Source organism: Vombatus ursinus, unplaced genomic scaffold, assembly GCF_900497805.2.
Source record: "Vombatus ursinus unplaced genomic scaffold, bare-nosed wombat genome assembly UNPS02014818.1, whole genome shotgun sequence".
NCBI classification, from domain to species: domain Eukaryota; kingdom Metazoa; phylum Chordata; class Mammalia; order Diprotodontia; family Vombatidae; genus Vombatus; species Vombatus ursinus.
This window is the reverse complement of record NW_020954596.1, coordinates 42,586,570-42,592,569: the sequence shown is the minus strand read 5'-3', so window position 1 is coordinate 42,592,569 and position 6,000 is coordinate 42,586,570. Positions and strand designations below refer to the sequence as shown.

The 6,000-nt window shown below is 35.9% G+C and overlaps 1 pseudogene; it reads right to left on the bottom strand.

Moving 5' to 3' along the window:
- Positions 1–331: 331 nt before the first annotated feature.
- The window catches only part of LOC114023797, a 71,072-nt pseudogene continuing 65,403 nt past the window's right edge, over positions 332–6,000 (bottom strand).

Genomic DNA, 6,000 nt, shown 5'->3' with positions numbered 1-6,000 from the left:
TGCTTATTGAAGCATACTCCTCATTTTTTAAAATTTTTTTTATCTTTCTTTTTTTTTTGCATGTGTTTTCTTTTTTCAACATAGCTAATATGGAAATATGTTTTGTGTGATTCGTATATACAATCCATGTATTATTTGCCTTCTAATTGGGGTAGAAGAGTGGTGGGAGGGAGAAAGAGAATATGGAACTCAAAATTAAAAAAAAAAAAAGAATGTTTTTAAAGAGGTGACTATTCTTTTAATCAGTAGTGCTGAAAACAGGGGACGGAAATGTGTTTTAAAAAATTCCACTGTTTGTATCTGGGATTGTTCTTCCCCATCCCCCCAAATCCTAAATCTGAGGGCCTGAGACCCAGTGGTGCAGGCTGGGTTGGGTCCCCTCTCTTCCCCTGCCTGTTTCCATTTCCCAAGGTCTATTCTGGGCATAGTAGACCATGCTCCGCTGGTTCATGGGGTTGTCAGGGGACCTCATCCACTCCTTCAGCGGCTGTTTCAGCTGGGAGAGACGCATGCTCAGGTTCTCCTTGTTCAGTTTTGGCAGGTGCAGCTCCTCAAAGGTAGTAAAAGCAGCTTTCATGCGGCTCTCAGCGTGGCGGTCAGAGTCGTCATTAACAGCCACGGCATCTTCCATGGTTCTGGCTTCCACGCTCCCCTTCTCGGGGACGTGGCGGTTGACGTCCTCCTCCAAGGGTGCTTCAAGTTGACTTTTTGGTTTGTCCACTGTCTCCTCACTCTCTCTGGCCTCTTCAGAGCATCTCCTCTACCTGGGCCCCAGTCACTTTGCCGGGGGTCAGGGGCTTGGGCGACTTCCCCTTCAGCTTGGCGTCTTCTTCCAGCACCTCTGCAATTCTTTGTCTTCCTTTCCAGGTGCTCTAGACGGCGCTTCTCCTTCTCCTTCTTCCTCTGCTCCTTCCTCACGACGTGTTTGTCATCATCCTTCGAATAGGCGTCCTCCAGTTCCTGCTACCGCTTTGGCATCAGCTGATACTTTGACCTAGGCCTTTCTTGCTCGGGCAGCAGGCGACTTGGTGTTCTCTCCCTGGAACTTCTTGGCCGTACCTCAGCCTGGACTCCTTCCCCAAGTTCATGACTGTTAAATTTTTTAAAAAATCAGTTAAAGTGTTTAATGAAATAAATGAAAATATATTAAAAGACTGCACACTTTTCAAATATGTTACATTTTTGAAACACACTACAGCATATTAGGGACCGGTTGGCAAGAACACTCAAATAAAAAAGAACAAAATGGTGTACTTCCTCACTAACTGCCATAACTCAGTCATTTTTAGTCATGTCTGTCTCTTTGTGATCCCAATTGGAGTTTTCTTGGCAAATACACTGCAACGGTTTGCCATTTCCTTCTCCAGCTCATTTTACAGATGCCCTGAATTTAAATCTCACAATACCAGCCTAATTATCTGTGTGACCTCACTCATGACTCCAAGGTTCTTCTCATCTGTAAAATGAAGGGGTTGAACCAGATTGTTTCTAAGGCTCCTTCTAGCTCTATTGTGACTATGTCTACAACACAATTTCCCCAACAGTTCATTAGAGTATTCTGAAAGCTTCCAAAGATGCTTTAGATAGTAGGGTTATTTAGAATGACTGAAAATACTTAATAATATACATTAGCATACATTTAATAAAGTTATATTATGACGCATCAAGCAGAAATTTCCAAAAGAGTGCTCTTACAATTTTCAGGTACAAGATAAATAGATTTTACATCCTTACTTAATGTAGGGGACATGAATAATATTTATGTCTATTGATTGAAAAAAATAAGACATCTGAATAACAGAAAGTTTATCTACTTAAAGAGATTTTCAGATCTTAGAAGGTTCATGAGAACCTGGGTTGCTTCCTTTCTTTAAAAATGTTTATAGAAAGAAAAAGAATTTTAATAACCTTATATACACAATCTAAGTCTTACTAGCTTTACAGAAAGTGATTTTTAAGGGTGAGACACCATTTCATATACATCATATACATATATATATGTATACACACACACATAAATACATACACACATATATATGGAGAGAGAGAGAGAGAGAGAGAGAGAGAATTGATAACAATAGCATCTATGTCCCAGGGAATGTTTACCTGAATTTTTGTTTTACTTGATACCACTAATAAATTACAGGGCTATTTACAGTGGTATTGTCCAAGAGTACAAATTCACGGCTTGAAATTGAGAGAGGGATATCTAGTCCATTGAAGAACAGATTTCCATAATGTATTCTGGGATAAGAACCAAGCCAATTAGAGCTAAAATTTCTGTAATTTTCATAATTTCTTAGTGTACCCACCAGAGTATCCACTAGATTCTCTTTCAACCTTTGGAGAATGAATAAGAAAATGAGCTATTATTAGGGTAGATATTGGTGTAACTGTCTCAGAGTGTACTTGACAGTTTTTGAATTATAGACTCAGCCCAGAGTTGTGATGTTGCCTTCCCTGATATAATGTAATCTTCAGGATAGGGACTATTTCATTTTTCATTTGTGTTTCCAGTGACTCTTGTATAATGTTTGTTGATTATTGTTAATCTTGATTCAAATATCCATTTTACCACATTGGTTGTTTCAAGTTAAGAAAAACACTTTCTCTTTCTTTTTCCAACATTCAGTGTCTACCTCCTTTTTGACTCACAGTGTGATCTGAATGAAAGGTTATGCACAGCTTCAGAATTCTCCTTCATGAAAGTCTTCCCTTCTTTTTACATTTCTTTCTTTTAGATAAGGCTTGAGCTTTGCATTTGAACAATTCCATCCCACTTCATTCGAGTTTTTCAATTATTAAATGTATATAGATGAAAATGCCTTAGCAACATTTATTATGAGTGGCATGTCAATGCACTCATTTGATAGATAGTATTTCAGCTTAGATTTTTACTTTCAAAGCCATAATTACACACTTCCATGATATCTAAGGTATATAGATTCAGATACCTGGGGGCAGAATCAACTAGAACAGTAAAAATTCAAGACAGATATGACAACATACTGGAATATCTAAAAGTGACTCCACACTAGAGGATGAGTTAAGTCTCTAAGTTAAATGACCTCTGTTCCAGCATTTCCTAGAATAGTTTCAATAAGATTTTTAATGTCTTGGGTGAAATTCACCAAAATTGCCTGCTACCCCGGTAATACTTCTGAAGTAAATATATCTCTAGAGAAAAAGCACAAAAGCTAAAACCAAAACCTAATGAGTGCTATAAAGTGGAATTATCATATGTACTTTGCCCCCTTCCCATAATATTTCTTGGAAAGGAAATTCTTGTTGTTTCTTAGTAATGTTTCAACTTGATTTAAGGATGAACAAAAGAAAGTCATTTAAAAGAATTATAAACTTAATTTAATGTTTTCCTTCTATGTAGCAAAAATCTATGAATCATGTGTCATCTTCTTGTCTACATGATTCCTTCCAGTATGTCAATCAACTAATCAATACTTTCAACAATTATTGAGAATATACCACACACAAATCTTTAGGAAATTGTGTTTTGGGGACTTTAAAAATATAACATGTGGTCCCTGTTCTCAAGTTACAGTCTGATTATGGATATAGTTCATACATAAGTAAAAATAACAACCTAAAGTTACTGACTTATTATACATAATATGTAATATATACGTTTTGTCAATATCTCTCATTTAGACATATAAATGCTATAAGAATTCAGAGGAGGAAAAGTATACCCTAGATAGTTTAGGGAAGGCTTTATGGACCAAGTGAAGTTGTAACTATACCTTAAAGAAAAGATAAAATTCTGATTTCCATCCTTATGAAGAATGTAATTTTTCCGAGAAGAAAATTTACCCAAATGAAAAACAATTTTGGAGCAAGAAAATGTGTAACAGAGGATTAAGCTGTGTCATACTTAAGTCAAAAAAACACAGGATGAGCAAGTTTGGAATTATCAGGGAAGAGATCAAAAAGAAGCTAGGCCTTAAATCATGAAAAATAACAAACATTAAATAATAGGAAATATTTAATGTTATATCATTATTATATCACCATTTAATAAATAGATTCTTTATATTACAATATGAGATTTATCTTATTGTATAATTATTATAGTTATATATATGCATATTAAAAGTATTAGATTTTATTATTTTTCTCATTTTTTAAGGACCATCTTTTTCTTTATATTTTCCATGATCCTTCCCTAAGAATTTCAGTCTTTGTGATTTTGACCTTTATATATATGATATGTGTGTATACACATGTATATATGTCTATATATGTGTTCATATGCATATATATAAAATAGGGTTTAATGTGAATGTATATTTTTACATGTAGGTATACAAGTAAATATGTGCAAATGCACGTAGAAAGAGATATATGAGGGGTTAGCCGCAAATATCCCATGTGGATGAAGCTGAGAAGCCTGCCTCTTGAATTAAAAGATGACATGTATAGAAATATCCTGGTCCCTGATCTAGAGCATACTTAGATGCTCTGTAGCTAGTTATGGACTGCCAAATATGTGGTAAGTATACAAACTTTTTATTCACCATACAGCCAGAACTAGTGTGCATTCAAAAGACATTAAACAGCAAAAGGAAGGCCTTTGATTTGATCTCTTTTCTGCCTGACTGTGGTCAAGTAAGGGGACAAAGAAGGACTGAGTCTACAGTGGAGTGAGAACCCTCAGACCTACCACTCAGGGTTTGTATGAGGATCAAGTGAGGTAACATTTGTAAAGCACCTAGTACAGTCTCTGGTATGCAGCTGGTGCTTATTAAATGCTGCTTCTATCCCTCCCTCCCTGAGGATGTAAGGTAGCCTGTGGATTCATGGACCCCTTGTTGTTTCTATCTGTATTGTATCTATTCTTTCCTGATTTTAGGTGAAGAATTTAGGATTTGGCTACAACCTTGTGAGTTTTGAAAAGTTAGGAGAGGGATCTACTAGAAGTCTTGGAGTAGGGTCCATTGTAGGATATGACAGAAGCCAGATAGCAAAAATTAAAGTCCCTAGGGACACCCCTGGTCCAAATAAGCAGTAGCAGAAATACAAATTCATTCAGTCATTGGCAATGCTACATTTGGAAATGAACTTGTTGGGGCAAATGCTATCTAACAGAGCATAAACTCTGTTAAGTCTAAGGTAACTCTCCTTTAGGTGGTATGGGAGGAATGTGAACCCAAGTGTTAGAGAGATGTTTATGCTTCTGTTTATTATTATTATTATTATTATTATTATTTCTGTAGTAAATATCCCATTTCAAAAGTGAGTTGATATTAATTGGTTAAATATAACTGTGGTATTTACCACTGGTCATTAACATGGGGGAGAACATGCCAGAATGAGGACTTTAGTTGAGAGGAGTAGAAAAAATCATCTATTATTCCTTGGTAATGCCCTTGGAATCCTCAGAGAAAGTGTGCCTTGCTCTGGGAGGGTGAGTTGAATGTTGATATATAGATATATGATTTTTAAAATTTCTGCATGTACCTTGTTTCATTTTGCTTTTACAATAAAGCTGAAGAAATAATTCAGTGTTATCCCCATTTTTAGGTTAGGAAACAGTTTGAAAGTATTTAAATGGCATGCATGAAATCACATACTAAATGATCAGGAGTGGAGTAGAAGGAAGGATTAAAAACCACCAGAGAGATAGGAAATAAAAATGGACTTCTTAGGCCGGAGGAAGAGTGTGATCTTAAGAGTGTGAAATAAACTTGTCATTATGCGTTAAGGGACTAAATAGAAAGGCTAATACTCTATAACAAAGATCTTATAGGGTAAATGGAAAATACTTTGATTAGTTGAAGTATGGGCTATGGGTATGCACACAGAGTACTAGAATAAGATTATTTTGGAACTGAAAATTACCTTGGAGACCAACTTGTCCAGTCTGTACGCTTCCAGATAACGAATAGTTTGAGACAGGAAGCAAACTCAGTTTTTTGTAACTTCAAGTCCAATACTCTATCCAATACACCGTTTAGGGATTATTTCAAAGTTTAGTTAAATAAA